The 17,758-nt window shown below is 42.9% G+C and overlaps 1 protein-coding gene across 1 annotated transcript in view; it reads left to right on the forward strand.

Moving 5' to 3' along the window:
- Nucleotides 1–820: 820 nt before the first annotated feature.
- lrrc4cb (leucine rich repeat containing 4C, genome duplicate b) overlaps nt 821–17,758 on the forward strand; it is a 39,818-nt gene continuing 22,880 nt past the window's right edge. Inside the window, exon 1 of the mRNA XM_047581537.1 lies at nt 821–1,900. The gene's annotated coding sequence lies outside the window, so the exon portion shown is untranslated. The remainder of the gene's footprint in view (nt 1,901–17,758) is intronic.

A 17,758-nucleotide genomic window follows, 5' to 3' on the forward strand; every position in this document is an offset into this window, starting at 1 on the left:
TTCATTATGTCATATAATGAGACAGGCTGTTCATCTCAGATCAAATGAAAGCACTTGCAAGTCACTAAGCCCCCTTACCTACGAAACCAACACGTGTGCGTTTCTTTGCAATTACTTGGGATTTTGTTTAAGGCTGACAATGACTGCATTTCAACCGCACCGACCCTAATGCTGCAGAAATAAACAGTTTGCAAAAAATCACGCTCATTCAGCAGGGGGAGAAATCAGGCAAGGTTGCAGAAAGAGATGATTTCTGTCATGGACGACGCATGCACATAGTCTGCCTGCGCTTTTGTTGTGGAGGGGAACTGATGAGATGCCTACATGTTGAATGTGGATTTATTGGTGAATGCTGACTGTGGAAATTGTTCGTTTTGGATGACAGAGTCGAGTATAACGCCTGTAGGTGGCAACCATACCTCATCAACAACTGTGCACCCACACGCGCGCACACACTCACACACGGACGGGTAGACAGACGCACGCACACGCACCCTCGCGCGAGCACGTCAGACGTGGGCTTTGTGCGTTAATGCTATTGATCCCTGATAATTAACGACCACTGGGTGATTTAAATGGGCAGATGGACGCGCAGGCAAAGTGGTCAAAGTTAAAGTGGTCCCTGGGCAATACGGGATCACGCTCACGCCTACACATGCGCGCACCTACCGACGCTCGGTTACGCACACACTCACACGAACACGCACACATACACACACACACACACACACACGTGACTCACACATAAGCGCGCACTAGATTTGTGCCTGCAGACCGTGATTTCAACGTGCTCGCTATTCAAGTCATGGACTGCAGAGAGCGCGGGGACCATTAGGAGCCGGTGGCAAAGAAAAACAAAAAACAAAAACGTTTTATTTGCAGCACACGGATGCTGCTTCTGCCGCTGCTGTTTCTGTCTCTGCCTCACCACCCGGGTCGGACACACGCTCCGTGACAAGCGGAATTATCACTAATAGCCGCGTTTATGTAATCGATACACCGGATCGCTTTGGGGGAGAAATAGCAGACGTAGAACCTTCACCTTCCACTTGACAGAAAATACCGTGTGCCATATGCTCTGCGATTTTTAGAGCAGCCTATGGCAGCTCATTTGTCCTGATGCGACGCGTGTGATGGTTGCAGTGGGACGGATATCCTTAATTTTATCCAATAGGCGTTCTCAGTTTTTTTTTTTTTTTTTTTAGTTTTTTTTGCACCCCTTTTTTGCGCTGACCTTATCAACAATGCTTTAAATAGGCAATTGATAATTGCCATGTTTTTCGGCTATTCTTTCCCATTTGTTTAAGGAAAACCCAGACAGACTCTTAAATCCAAGATAATCACTCCACTTTTTTTTTGTTTGTTTGTTTTCCGTTTATTTTTTTTATTTTTTTTTTGTGAGTCTGGTCGAATTTGATTTGGAGATTTTTTTAAAATTCATTATTTATTTCATTTATTTATTCTTTAAGGAAAAAAAAAGAAGAAAACCACCAGTGGGAGTCAGGTTTGGACTGTGGCTGGTTTGGGGGAGAAGAGGGGGGCCTACACGGACTTGAATCCCCGTCAGAAACTCTGCAGGATTTTTCCTCCTGCTCAGTCCAGAGGAATACCTTTAAGTCCGCGGGGTTGCTGCTGGTCCTCTGAGCGTTTTCTTCGGCGCTCGCCGCATCCGAGGGAATGGTGGCCGCGCCGCAGATCCGCGCAACTCTTTCTGAATGTTTGGCATTTTTCGCAGGCGAGCATCTTGACTTGTGATCGAGAGAGACGCGGACTGCAGCAGCCCTTTTCACATGGAGATTTGTGCCTCGGTCGTACTGCAAATCTTGAAAACGGGGACCGGGGCCCTGCTGATTTTTCCTGCACTGCACTCAACCTCGATTTCATTTATTCGAGAAAATGCGTAAGTATTTGTTTGAACTGAGCCTATTCGCCGTGATATGTGCTGTTGTATATATATACATGTTTATGTATATATCCCCTCGTAGACCCATTTCCAATCGCCATTTAACCCTGGATTTGCGCTCGGTTCACAGACTTCAATGGAAAGAAAGCTACTTTTTTATTACGCTATTTCATACGTCCCTTTTCAATCTCTATAGGTAGGTTATGATAGCTGTCGCATCCTCTTTCGGCTGTGAGCGACTGTGTGCGCTTCTGAGTGTGTATGTGTGCGCGTTTGAGGGAGAGATTCCTATATATAGATAAAGATATGGGGGGCAGAAAGGGGATTGTGGAGATGTAGGGGTAACTGGTGCAACACATTGTGTGTTTGAGCGCTTGGTAGAGAGTCTGTGGTAGTCCCTGTTGCCAGTAGGACATTACTGCTAGAAAAAGGCCTACGTCATATGGTAATTCAAATTCAGTTCAGGTATTCTCAGCATACACGTTTGCAGCAAAAGGGGCGCCGGATTGGCCAGGTGGACTGTGCTGTAGGAAGGGCGCTTTTAAGATGTCAAAGCAAAAGCTTCGTTTTTTATAGAATCTGCTGGCTATTTTTTTCTTTATCTATATGTGAGTCTGAACCCAAAAAAAAAAGACTCTGGGCTCTGGTCTGTCTGTTCATCTACAGTAGTTGTATCTCCCTACAACAGCCTGAGCAGGTTAAAAACAATTACAAAGTCAATTAAAAAAATATATATATGATAATAAAAAATCAATCTGCCAGATAGTGGAGTTGCTGCTGCTTCTCTCTTTGGGCAATGCAGCCTTTAAAAAAATGTGAATAGGAGCTGTCCATCAGTGGGAGGTGCTGAAAAAGCCTTGATGCTGAAAATACATGTGTTGGTTGAAAAGGGGGTGGGGGGGGGTAAAAAGAGCTGCATTTGGAGCAGATATCACATCTGAAATTGGCAGCCAAAATCATTCCACTTAAACCTGAACTGCTTCGTCCTCAAGTGAACACTTCCATACTCACATCTGCCGGTTTTATGACCTGCCTGTAAAATGAAGGACGCGGTCTGAGTGTGAACCGGTCTGTCACTCAGCCGTCGGGCTACCACAGTATTTGCGTGCATGTATAAAGCGTAGCTGTTGCACAGTATATATACATTTCACAGAATTGTGCGTTAATAGACCTTTCGGTCGACGGTTTTGTCAGTTCTAGTTGGGGGTTAGTCTCCTCCCCATCAGACCCTTTCTTACTTACTGTGAACGTGCTCTTTGAAAGGTCTGTAAATGCCTTACATCAAGCTATTATTGGTGCCATAATAAATATATTATAGGGTTTGCATTGGGCTCTTTATGCAGAAAAACAGCAACCATTCAGCTGTTTCAGAGTGTAAGGTTTCAATATGTCCAGTTCTAGGTCTGAATCCTGCTGCTACTCTGTTCTTTCAGTGAGCTGTAATACGCTACTAAGCGCTAAAATGAATGCCACACACCACCACCATTAAGTGTTTCAATAGGACAATAGGCCACCTGTGCAGCTACACTGAGCTCTTCTGAAGTCTGGATACACGTGACTATTTCTCACCTGAAGTTCGTGCAAACCGAAGGGCGGTTGGCGCCATTGTTTCTAGAACAGACGTAGGCCGTGGTATATCTAAACAGAAGGATAAAACAAAGGCAACTAGACTTGTATGGGTGTTCTCGAAGATGTATCACCTCCCGTCCAAGTGGCCTCTTCAGTTGCAGATGAATGGCAGCGAGTTTAGGTTTTTACTACAACCCAGTGAGTCATTAAGGGCTGGGAGAGCCACGTGGATGCGTGGTGAAACAAATTCAAGAAAGCTCAACCACTGTTTTACCCTTGTATTTAGACAGAATAGCATTCTGCTTGGGAGAGCATTTGGCAAACATGATTTATGTGGTGAGAAAGCATCTCGGGGACCTTCTCGTGTCCCTCAGTCATCAGGGCAGAAACACAAGAGCATGAGAAATGTCAACAGCCAAGCAAGCGTCGTAGGTTTTTGGCATTTACCTGCCTGATAAAGGACTGACTGGGTGTACGAACCATGCCAGCACCACTCACCAGAGCAGCCTGGACTGAAGCCTTCACTGTGGGAGATAAGTAGAGATTTCTTTTCATGCGTGGCACACATGTAGTCAACCACTGGTTTAGAACAGGATGAGTCATCTGACTAGTCGAGGTTCTTCCTTCTCAGTGAAACACTGCTTTTGTTCTTGCCCTAACTGGTGTAAAAGAGGTAATTCATAAAAAAAGGACTTTATGCACTTTGGTTCTTCCAACATAATATTCTTATCTAAATTTCTTGCAACAAGCTGCCTTCTAACTCCTCAGGCAAACAATAGCAGTAGGTATGAACCGCGCTGCCTCGTCTGATTTTTGGTAATAACGCACAAACGTCACAGCCGGTGTCCTTGTTCCTCCCGTGTGGTTGCCACGTTTCAAGATATTTTCATGCCATTGTCGCCATGGCTGCGTTTTCGAATCATCAGACATCATTAAGTCAAACAATGCCTTACGGAAGCTCCAAGAAAATGTACTTCAACAATCAGTCCTCTGATGAAATTCGCAGGTTTTCTCTTTGAGCCACAGGAGCCAAAATAATGAGTGACTGTGTCTGCCCAGGGTTTTTACACACAACACTAAGCATGGTGGGATGTTAATCACTGAGTAATTTCAAAGACCCGTCACACACACACACACACACGAAAAAAATGCATATTTATTCTGTCTCTCGGATGTCAAGTGACCAGTCAGCCAGACTTCTTAATTAATTTCCCCAAATCCTCGGGTTGTGGGTCAGACACAGACAGTTTGACAGAGTTTATTGGTGCTCCAGCTAAGTCACAGTCTGATTCCTGTGTGACATTTTTTAATCTGCTTGTTGTCTCTGTGTACAGTGCCAGGATGTGATGCGACAGAAATGTGTTGCGGATTAATCTTGTGCATAATGTCACAGGCTAGACGTTTTGAGCATTCAAAATTTAGTATCTTGGGTATTCAAATTTAGACATGATATTAGGGGTCGAACTGACTACTCAACTTTACTGTTGTGTCGTGACACTTTAAACAGGACGTCGACGATCACATGACAATAACAACACAGACGCCTCTGAGACGACAGGTGAGGAGCCCAGTGGGTCATTGCAGCAAACAAGCAGCGGTTCATCAAGTGTGTGGAAATACTTCACTAAATATGGGGCCCGTATTGCCATGACATGCTCAATGTGCAAGTCAGTCCTGAAATACAACAAATGTACTACTGCACTTCACCTTCGTCTGAGAAGGCATCGACTAACGCTAGCAGAGGAACGGCCCAAATACTCACGGCAGCAGTCAATTGACAACTTCACTGAAAGTCTTGGTGGTGACGGAGAAGGAGGCTGTAAATCAACAATTTGTTGAACTTCATTATCCAAAGTTATTAGACATTTAGCTGCTATACACGGAAAAGGATTGTGAGATATACTGCTTCTTTTTTCATTCCAACTACATTATATTATGTTACAACAGGCTGTGAAGTACTATTAGATGCTATTAGTGGTGCTGATTTATGTAGGCTATATAAATCAATATTGATAAGCTCATGTGTTTGTGCTCAGTTCTGTTGTGATCTATTAGTTGACACTGTTGCTGTAGCTGTAGAGTGTTTTCTTTATATATTTATTTATTTGTTTGTGTATTTAGTTTCAGAGCGAGAGCTACATGTTAAGTGTCAGACTGGTGTCAGTGTTGATGGTGCTGACGTGGGCTACGGCCCATGTTCAAGCTTCGGTAAGATGCAGAAAAGCCTTTTTTGGGAGACCCTGCAGTATGTATATGTAAGCCAAGAACGCAGGTTTCACTGTTGTAAAACGTTTCTACTTTCTGCTGTGTTTTCATGTGTGACGTCATCGACTGGTCGACGTCAAGTCAACTTTCGCCACGTGTTGGTCATCCAGCCCTTAGCAGCGAAACCTGTCACCAGCGAAAATGCTGATTCATTTTCAAATCACTGTCTTCTCCATTGCACTTACGCTCCTGACGATTGATGGGGCAGTCAGTGCTTTTGAGGGATGTGTTTTACAGGCGCTGTTCTGCTGTGGCGGCCGTCTGCATACTTCTGTGCGTGATATGAGGAGTGGCGATGGCAGTGGGGATAATTTGTGGCTCTGTGTGGATGAAGTTTGAAACAGCAGCGTTCCCTCGGGCCCGTGCATTTAAACCTAACTAATACAGAAGGACTGTGTGCATTTCTGTATGTATATGTATTCTAAGTGCCCATGTAAGTGAGTGGAATGCAGGCTTGTGATAGCCTGACTCCCAGCTGGCTCAATTTTGATAGATAGCGCTCCATATCTTTCCAGTAGTACCTCTGCGAAACATGTGCTCGTGTCGAGTCAAGAGACAGGCTGATCTGAACGAGTCGGACCGCTCGGGTGTGAAAGAGTCCAACGCATGCCAGGCTGGAGCGAGACTTAGTATTCACTGTAGCAGCTTAAGTTATGCCTTTGTGCACCAGAAAGGGGATTATTCTGCGAATCCTGCTCTGTGTCATTCATGAGTCCGCATTTCTAAATCAACAAATATTAATGCGGTGATGTATGAACAGGCTGTATACGTGCCTGTGCACCCTTCACTGTTCGTTACAGCTAAGTGTGACTTACGCGGACTGACAGTGTTGATGCCGGGAATAAATCATAACTTATGGCATAAATGTCATAATTGTTTTGACTGCGGCTGCTGGTGCCTTATTTCACCATCTGTGTTGTGCACCATGTGTCTGCAGTGGCCTGCAGCAGGAGCCAGTCATCAGCTCCAGTGAGAGCCCCTGATAGAAAGAGTGGGTTCAGACAAACTGGTACCACGTTTCTGCCTGTTTAGCAACCAGCCCCTGACCTTTAAGGATTCCTCTGTGCGGTCCAGAGGACCTACATATACAGCCGAGCAATAATGTTCGAGTCAACGTTATCTCCTGTGATTATAGGTACGGCGGAGCTGTGATGCGAGGCACAGCCGAGTTCCTCCCACTGCTCCGAAGGATGCATAATCACAGTAAACAATGTCCAAAAGGCAATTATGTCTTTGATACAACCACTTCGATGCTTTTTGTACCGTTTCAAACGGTTTCACTGGAGCGTAAGGAGCGCAAATAAAACCGAGTCACGTCGCAACGGGGAAGCGCAGACAGGAGTTAATCATGGGAAGGGATATGCTCATATTCAGCTGGGTACGGTGGTGTTTAGCTGTGTCGCCACACAGCAAGAAAGTTCTAGGCTGAAACTCGCCTGGGCCTTTTCAGTGCGCTGTTTGCATGTCCCCTCTCTAATGTTTTTCTCTTAACCTTGTGCCAGGCTGGCAGTCTGTCCCAGGTGTAAACCACTTCTCACCTGGCGACTGCTATGATAGGTTCCTGCACCTTTCTCGAACCTCTAAAGGAAAAACAAACATAGAAAACAATACTAATTGGTTATGTTCGGTGTGAATAAAACGGCCCTTTTAATCTCTTCTATTTTTTATTGCACTTTTCAAAATACGCCCAGACAACCAGTTTACAGCTGTGCTAAATTTGTGGTGTTTTTTTTCTCTTATATGCTGCACATGGTTGTTTCACCATTTAATGACTACATTTCAGTACACGGCAGCTCCCAGCCACGGGTTTAAATATAGTCACTAAAATCTTGTTGAAATAATGGGTGTGTGTTTCAAAGGCATCTGACTAAACACACGCTGGGCTGGCTGCAAAGCTATCGTGATCATATATTGTGATGATATAATTTCCAAGAATGACTTACTTAACTGCTCACAAAACCAAGATGTGATTGGACCAGTAGCTCCCGGCAGTAGAGGTAGAGCGGCCGTCCAATAACTGAAAGGTTGGTGGTTCGATCCCTCCTCTGTCCATTGTGTCCTCAACCCACCTTGCTCCCAGTGTACACCCCACTCCATGAAAGAGTGAGTCATATATGTGAGGATCTAAATGCAAGTCTTTTCGATGCATTTTATCACCTAATGTTGTCCCACCATCCACACACTTATTTGTTACGTTAATTGGTGATTCTAAATAGGCCTTAGATGTGAATGGCTCTCTGTCTCTTTGTGTTAGTCCTGCAGTAGACTGGAGACCTCTCACCCAATGACAGCTGGGATAGGCTCCAGCGCCCCCGCGACCCTCAAGAAGAAAAGCGGTCGCGGAAAATGAATGGTGTGCATTAAGTACATAAAGAGTTTAAAACCCTATGAGTATACAACACTGTGTATGTTTGGAAATAGGATCTTCACGCTAGGCAGCATCTTGTATTACAGAACAGAGTGAAAGAGGTTTTTTTTTTCTATCTGTCCATCTGCATAGTTGAATGTTGCAATCTGTCAAAGTTCTGCACTAGTATTGCACAGCATACTGAGCATGAGGACGACCAGTAGACTATGTTGCAGGAGAAACTTTGAATTTGAATTGGCATCTATCAGAATCAGAATCAGAATCAGAAAAAACTTTATTTATCCCTGAGGGGCAAGTAGGAGGGCGATTTAATTCTATACAGCAAATCAAAGCTATTGAGAGCGGATGAGAAATATACTTAACTAGTGGTAGTTTTGGCAAAGCATTTCTTCATTTTTATGTGGAATTAATCAGCAGCTACTTCTGATAGCAGTCCATCTGCAGTAGAAAGATGTAGAAATATGTCTCTAAGTGAAGGCCTTGGTCACTCATAAGTGTCAGGAGTCATCTTCTCAGCACAGTCTGTAGCAATCTTGCGAAGATATTGTGCAACTTGCCAAAAACCAAGTGATGGAGCTAAGAAAAGTCAGGGAGGCGGCGCGGCGATCCATCCAATACATGTTGAAGTATTTCAGTCTGGGCCACATTTGCGGAACCAAGCGACTGAATGACCAACGGACATTAGCGATCCTTGGAGGAATGCGGCTAAAAGTTCAACTGTGAATTTCTTTCTTCTGTCTGTGCGAAATAAGCCTCCTCGCTGTGCTGCCTCCACTCACAGCCCACAGCTTTACACCGCAAGAAATTTCCTGGAGGAAGTTTCGGCCCCCCCTCCCCACCCCCCTTTAACTTTTGGTGGTTTGGCTCATAGTGCTAATTAGACTGAGACTCGCAGAGGGCAAGGAAGCGAGAATACAATCCCACCGACAAGTTTGCACGACACCTGGCTAGGTTGAATCCAACCCACAGCAAAGAGGAAGTCTCCTGTCATTTCAAGCGTGACATTCAAACCTAGTGTAGGTGAAAGCAAGCCCTTGGAAGGGCTTTGCCTCAAAGCACGGGCAAATCTCATTGTCTGCTTATCAGCCTCAAATTTACGCCGCCTTACTGAGATATTCCCTTAGAGAATTAGGGATAATAACTGAAGTGATGACTGTCATGATGAGCCTCTATCTCTGTCATGTTCAATGCCACCTCCTCCTTCCATCTCTCTTTCTCTCACTTTCTCCTGTTTATCTAATTCCCCACATATTAATATACATTTTATCTCCTGTCAATTCATTTAGCTCAGATGTCTTTTGATGAGGATATGTCAGCGTCACCGAGAGCTATGCATATGCGTGTACTTTCATGTTGCAACTCACCAGGAACAGACAGTGATTCATGAAATGACAGGAGTGAAATTAATATCTAGTTCATTAATTCTTTGGCAAACAGCGGGGATTGTAGTTGCTGGAATACGCTAGATCGGCTTAATTGGCACAGATGAAACCCCAGTAACTGGCGCCAAGTCAAACACTACTAAACCAAGAAGGGAATCTTGTAGGAATGACAAGATTGCCTTTTTAGTGCGTGGCTCGCACTCGTCTCTGCCACACATTTCCAATTTTATGACAACACTTCTTCAACCGCACTGTTTTCTGGCCTTTAACAAAGCTGTTTTCGAACATCATGTTCTCTTGTTGCCACACGCTAATACATTATTGGTGAACCGCATTGTTTGCCACAAGAGCATTTTGTCCTTCAAATTCAAAGGAAACGAAAGAGGAAGGCTCTTACGATGCGTCCCTCTCTGTCTTGCGTCCTCGGTAGTTAGACACGGTTCCTTTCATTTGATACACAATGCATTAAAGTATTTTACAAGATAAAGGATGCAGGCAACAACATCGCCTGATCATGCCTTTTTTTTTTCTCTAATCTAATCATTTTTATTTATTTTTTTCTTTCTTCGCCTTCTGTCACAGCTTTATGCCACCGGAGATGTAGCCACTCAGTTCATACGTGACAGTGCGGCAGAGTTAAAGAGGCCGTCTCAAACATTTCAGTCATGGCTGATTTACACTAGTGATGGCAACAAGTTAGATTTAATCACACGGCTCACGCGATTCTGGGGACGGAAAAACAAACTATTGTCCTTTAAGTACATTCATCTGTGAGCTTTCATCTTTTCTGTGAGCATAACTTCCTAAATATTTAAAATTCACCCACTGTAGAAATATAACTGGAGCCTTTTCTGTGTGGAGTTTGCATGTTCTCCCTGCGTCTCCAGCTTCCACACACCATCCAAAGACATGAATTTTAGGCTAATTGGTGAGTCTAAATTGGCTGTAGGTGTGAGTGTGACTGTTTGTCGTTAACTCCTTCAAGGTTAAAGAAATCAACTTGTGTTTGAACAGTTAAACGCTGTTAATGTGAAGCTGCATCAGTGGGACATGCTCGGTTTGCGTTAGCTGCAATCGGCTACTGTCTGATGACAATTTCAAATTCTTTGTTCATATCTGGGCATGAAGGAAGATGATAGATATAGAAGGATTATGTTACATTACAGCTAATATATAAATATATAAATGTTGTAATACTTTCATTAATGGATCATAGTGATTTTTCTCAGAGATTGCAACTTTAATACTCATGCAAGAATTTAATTAAGTTAAACAGTACAGCTATTTACCAGGAATGTGTGATGATTAAATAGCTCCGCTTCGAGAAAATACAGTCTTTATTTACATAATACCCATATAGACAGAACTGCCATTCTGACATTGTTGGGAAAGACTAATCTAATCAGAGGTAGACATTTCTTCCATCTCTACAACTATGAACAGCATTTTACCAACATCTGCAGCAAGTCAAGAGGCAGTTGGCGCTCACCTATAAATCACAGTGAAGCAGAGAACAGTGCAGTGCGAAGAAATGTAGGCACTAGAACTAACGCATGGCTGTTTTCATTGCTCCGTCAACATCATACAAAGTGCAGTGAGCTCAAATCGATATTGTGAGCACATACTGCCTTTAAACCTGCCAGATTCTCCTACACTGGCGTTGAGGTTGGCAGTGTGTTTGAAGCAACTTGCCTCAGTTCCTCGGTAGACTTAAGTCGTCAGTTGCTTTTTCACAATTTTTTATTTTTTTTTTTCCACACCACTGTGTGGAGATCAGGGCCTTGCCACTTTATTTCTTTACGACGCTGGTGGTATATGTGAAGTCATTGTTATACAGAATACGTTTGGAGCTATGAGATCCCTCTTTGTGATGGATGGCGTTCCGTGAAATGTCTGTGCTTTTCTCTTTACTTTGTCAGATAACTGCGTGTCATTGAAGGAGGAGGTCTTAAGGCAGCTCATTGACTTAAAGCACAAACATGTTCTGTATCCAAGTGGATCAGGCTTTATTGCTTTTGCTAAATCTTTAAAATGTTATGTATACAGTACACAGCTGAAGCTGGTCTAACTAGCACCTGCTGCATAAACTTTAATTATCCAGGCTTTATCTTATTCACGCCTTTTTTTTATTAAATGAAAATGACTAACAATGTGAGCCAATTAATAATGTTGGAGAAAGCAGCACTCCTTGACTACTTACCCCTGGTTGTGCTGTAGTTTAATTTGGCACATCCTGCCAAATCCATCTGATTGGATAAGGATACATTATTGTCCTGGATACAGGAATACACACATGGCACCTGAGTGCCATCAGGATCAGTGTTGCCAGATGTACAATAATTATCATAAATCATCAGTTTCAGGGCCTATACGATGTAAAATGGCAAATTATTCATTAGGGTTTATTCAGTAGGTTATTGCAGCACCATGCATGCAGAATTTAAATGCTTTTAAAAGGCATTGTCCTAGCATGTGACTTTTCAAGTTGTCAGTACATACAATACTTTGGCTCAAGATACGAAAATTTTAAAGTGACAGCACAATATAGATATGGCTTCATTTCCCATCTGGCGGCACTGTTCAGGATACAGACTCAGTGTTTTAGTTACATTTTTTGTCCCCATCGACCCAGTTTGATTGACAGGTCAGACAAGCTAAACTCTTTCAAGAATACAATCTCATGATGCACTGGCAGTGAAACTTTTGTGTCGTCTAAATGTTTGAAACGTTTAAGAAAAAAATGTCCAGTGTAACGTGAGTACATTTGTAAATTCTTTCAGTAAATCAAACACTTAATTTTGTAAAGGTGAAACCACCATATGCCTTTTTTTTTCACCATGTCATCCTTTGCACAGTAATGCACAAAGCAGTGTATGTATCGAAGCATTTAATTTGATGCTTAATTTGACACGTAATTTGACACTTAATTTGACAAATTCTCTACAGTTATATATGTAAATTGACACTACAGACTCCCGCGGCAGCTTTACGTTCTAGTTTTTGTTATCCTGTGCAGTGCCTTGCCACCTTTTCTTTATGGCGTATGTTGTATATTTGTAGCCTGTACAGTTGTACAAACTGGAAAGTCTTTATTGTTTATTGTTAGACTTTTTTCTGTGTTTATCTCCTGTCAATATATTCCTCTTTGTATTGTGTGATATTACAGATTATGGAAGAGTTTCTTCTAATGTTTTTTTTTTTGTTCTTTGTCAATATCTGATTGTAAAATTAATCTTTTGGTTTTGAAATATTGGTTAGATGTCACTTTTCATAATTGGCAAACTTTACATTTAGTTAATCCCAAAACCGACAGTACAAAAAATTACAAAAAAATAAAAAATAAAAATGTTGTGCAATTTACACCTCATTAAATTGAAAGCATCAGTCAGACAGGCAGCCACCTCTTTACCCATATCCCCTAGCTGTGTTTTCTCATTCCAGGGTAGTGATGGGACATAGACTAAGTATCTTGAGTCATTTAATAAAACGTGGAGCAGCTAGGCTAAGGGGCATATGGCCATGCTGGAGCAGAGCCATGCGCCTTAAGGCGGGGTAGACGGATGGGCAGAGATTCTTGGTGTATTAGCCGTTCGGCTCTGCATCGTGTTTCGCTGTTGCTGAGATCACTGTTTATCCAACAGCAGTAAATAAAACATTACAGTCATATTTTCGCTCCGTGATGGAGAAAGTTGATTTTCTTAGGAATTTGTGGCCATCACACTGTGAATGCCGCTTGTCTGTGCGTGGCGGACGCGACAGATGCAGGGATAGAGGGAGAGCCATCAACTAAAATACCCTTGGTGGTAAAAGAAGCTGCATTCACATGTTATTCACGCACAGTCTGTACCAACACGTTCTGCTGAGGATGATCGACTCTGATTGGCTAAATGCGCTGGAGAAAACGCTGCCGCAGAGCTAGGGAGCTGACGACGGACTGTGTGTGTCGACTGTTGATTATAGGGAGAGCCTGTGGTTCCATCTATTTCATATTCATGAACCAAATGGTGCACGTTGTAATATTCATGGAGAAATTAGACGTTCGAAACACCAGTGTGTGCGAGTTTTGTGTGCCGAATGCACCGGACCTCATAGACCTGACTTCCACTGGGAGCTCTTCCACCAGTCCGCAAATACCTGGACAGTTCAGTTTTTGTCCACCGCTGATTCCGAGCTGAATGTTTTCCAAATTGTTGTTTTTGTAGTGCAAATTTCCAGGCTGTTCTTTTTACAGAAGTTAGCTCACAATCTACTTGCAGTAGTGAAGCGAAACCAGTCTCAAGAAAAATATCCTGTTTACTGTACGAGAGGTGGAGAGCGGACTGGCTTGTCACAGACCGGCTTTGTTCTGCCTCTCTGATCAGCTGGCTTGCTAGCAGTCGGGAGGGAGCAACAGAAGTGTGTCCAATCAAGCTGAGCCCTGTTTTTAAAAGGCCCTGCAGTCCTTGGGCAGAGGCCGCGTTTATGACCCAAAATCGAGGAGACGAGCTTGGCCCTCTTCCAGGCCCTCCAGCTCGTATATTCTGTTTGAACATATCCAGGAGAGCGCGGCGTTGCAAGGTGGCCCCGAGAGACACCAATACATGTGTAACCGACTGTGTGTGTGTGTGTGTGTGTGTGTAAACAGTATGTAGGATGACAGAAAACCTTGTTAAACTTCACACCTGCTGTCATTGTTTTAGACAGGGGTGGGGAGAGCCGTCACAATACAATCATTGATATCCACAATATAGAAGAGCTACACAATGTGTGTGGCTGGTTTTTATAAGCTCAAGAGAAAATAATGATTAAAAAAAAACGCCCTAATACATACAATCTGCTCAGTAAAAAAAAAATACTCATTTACATTAATCAAATTGGAATAATGGAATAATACAGTAATATTTGTGATTACAGTGCAGGTCTATTACTGTAATGGTGTGGATTTATAGCATGTTGCCCACTAGATAATCAGAGTGTTTTCTAACACTCCAGAGTCTCTTATCTGTTCCAGAGCTGATCCCCAAAGCTGTAGGCTGTGGTCGACTTTAAATCAAACAGATCTGTAGCGAGAATAGGCCGAACAAATGATACCTCAAGTACTATATTTTATACCTTCAACAACTAATTTTGTACGTTTGTATGTTTGTTCAATTTTCATTTTCAATCATGATTCGAGGTCAGAAGCCAAAGAGTTCAGCAGGACTGGATGCTGCATATTCGAAGTCAGGCGCCTTACTCTTTTGTTTTTTGTTAGTTTGTTTTGTGATGTAGTACCATAAAGGTTTGTTGTGCTCATAGTGGATCCGTGCCAGCATGGCCCACAGTTTTGTCTTGCTTATGGTGATCAATAGGCATTAGCTTGAGACAAGTGTTTTGTCAAGTAGATGGTTCGGTGAATGATTGGCATCTCTCTCTCTGCTTTCAACATCAGCCCGACCTCGTCTCACAGCGCACTGGACTCCGTGAGCGCACTCCTTCAACCAGGATGAATGAGAGCGACGCTCGCCGAGCCGTCGTTGATCATCCTGATTTTCAAACCTCATCATTCATTGCATTTGTTCCAGAGATCCGAGATGATCCATCAGTATCTGTTTCTAGATCAACTGGGGTGTGGGAAAAGGCCCATCCGCCTCGCAGAACTCAAGTTCGCTTGGCGTCATTTTGTTCAGCCGAACCTCAAACCACAAATGATGTTACGAAAAACAGCCTTTGCCTTTAACCAAGGCTTCTCAACTCTGAGCCGCACTGGTTGCTGACTCAAGGGAGGTATCAAAGGAGGAATTTCCCCACTGAGATTTGCAGTGCTGCTGCGGCGATATGCGAAGTTTGGTCAGTCCCAGAGTAGGATCAGAGGTTTGATCGGTTTTATCAAAGCCGTATCCACAAACGATGGGCAAAACCTGAAAATGAGAAGCAGAAGAAGAAGATGAGACCTTGATTAAATGTGTCAGACGTGTTGATACAGCAGGTGTCACTTACTTCCACTTTATTTTTCAGGAGCTACTTTATCTCGAAGCACTTCATCATGTCCTAATTCTTAATTAAAATTTGTGGTGTTGTGGTACTGAGAAAACTTTAAATTGGAGTTTCTGCAGAAAGTGGCACGACACATCATCTTTTCTTCTGGAGATATGGCCAGTTTCATTTTTCTCAATATTGTCTCCATCTCGCAGAAGCATACCAACAACCGTGGTGGGTTTTTTTGTACCAAATCTGAATTAAACACACACTAATTTGTTAAATTTCCTTTGACAACTTCGACAGCAATCCTCAGTTTGAACCGTGAAAGCAATCAGCGAGTGTTCTGCCTTTTCTCTCGTTGTGTTGCTTGGGACGAGTTAAGTGTTTTTCAGACTTACACGTTTAAGCGAATTGGAGAGTGCAAGATCTAATCTGGCATTTATAGATCCAAACACTGCTGCTCTCAATACAAATGTGTTTTTTTTATGTCTTCATTCACATTTTTACATGTATGATGCAAATGCATCTCCGGCTGGATAACACCTCCCGTAGCCTGTTGGATTTATTAAGCGCCCCGGTATTCACATGCAGCTCTCTGTGCCGGCACATTGTCAGAATAGTAAGATAGGACGCAGTGAATTGAAATTTGCACAACAAAGACCTGATCTATCAGAAGCAGAGAATGTGGTGGCGGACTTAAAGATGTGCAACAGGAGAGATAATTTAATTATTGAAAATCTTGCGGGCTCCTTCCTCAGCTTTCCCCTATGGTGCTCAAGGTTAATTGTCATGAGTTCAGGCCAATCTACCACCAAGGCACAAGGGAGGGGGCCAGAGTCGAGACACCACACCGGAATTCAATTTTATTAAGATGATTGTGCATTCAAGCAATATTTTCCATTAGGCATCGATTCTTCAGTGCAGACTACCTTCAGGCGGCTTCAAAGAGTTTCTCCAATTTTCTGCATAAGTTACCGCTTATGCTGTCCTCTCACTAACATCACAGCTAATAGGAAAACCAATGTAACCCCCTTCCAGAAGGAATACCTGCGTCATATGAAATGTTTTCTGAACCATATACTAAGCTAAAGCTCTTGGCTGCGAGATTAGCATAGGTGGTTTGGCACTGCAAAGGCACTGGAGATACATCCAGGCCGTTCTAGATAGCGGCATGTTAGCTCGTCTCAGACATTTAGAGGATTGCTTGTGTAATGCCATCTGTATTCAGGGGATGAACTCCCACTTTTACACCAGGACAGAGAGAGAGGAGCGACAGAGACCGCAGCCAACATCTTTGGCTTTCTTTCTGTCTTCCATTCACTCATGCACTTTCATCCGCATTAAATTGTGACACGAGCCCAGATATGTTAATTGAGGAAACAGTTCCCACATGGAGGATAAAAGCATCCATGAACACAGAACATGAACCGCTATAAAACGCAACGATGATGGGTTGTTGATATAAAAGGCTTGATAAATTATTTGTTCCTCTGCAGTCACGGAGGGAAATGTAACGTGAACTAGAATAAATCCAGAATGCTAAAATACACGCATGAAGTCTTATTTTTCAACATAGAAATAAAAGCTTAATTGCACAATAAAAAAACATTTTTTCCCGCTCAAAACAATTGAAGGTATAGAGTAGAGCCGGATGATCATCAGCAGAAAAGACATTTTTTCCACCAGGCGCATTTTTTAAATCCATGTCCCAGATATTAGATATTAGATAATATTAGTGCAGGTGATATAAGTCGACCATAGATGACATTAAAAATATTAAACTTTTTGTCTCCTATGCAACAGTTTCTGCATTCAGTAAACTGATGCTTTGGGGCGTTTGCGGCGCGTCTTCCACTGCTGCTGGACGAGATCACGCGAGGATTCAAACATAACGCGATAATCAAGTCGCAGGTATTTAAAGAGAACAATATTCAAACAAAATAATCATTTGCCTGTATGAGCACTGCAAGACCATAAGATGACCCCTCTGTAAGAACCTGCTTTGCTGGCAAATGTGAAGAGCAATAAAACAGTAGAATGGTTAAAGAAATTAACATGAAAAAAATACAAAGAAATTGTCTGTATGAGCCATTTAGTTCGAAGTGAACTTCCTGCCTGAATACTTCGATCTGCCCATATTGACGCAGAGTCAAGCGAAAAAAAAAAACGGCCGCGTATTTTTAGCTCCTGAAACATGCCACAGCGCGCCTGGTGGAAACACTAAAATTGACTTGAATTGCGCGATCGACTGTGGAGTCACGACCTAGCGGGCTCTTCCTGATGCCACCATTTTCTCTTTACGTGTAGCTCACCAGTTTGAGCGGGCTGGCT

Source organism: Mugil cephalus, chromosome 3 (genome assembly GCF_022458985.1).
Source record: "Mugil cephalus isolate CIBA_MC_2020 chromosome 3, CIBA_Mcephalus_1.1, whole genome shotgun sequence".
Lineage (NCBI taxonomy): Eukaryota > Metazoa > Chordata > Actinopteri > Mugiliformes > Mugilidae > Mugil > Mugil cephalus.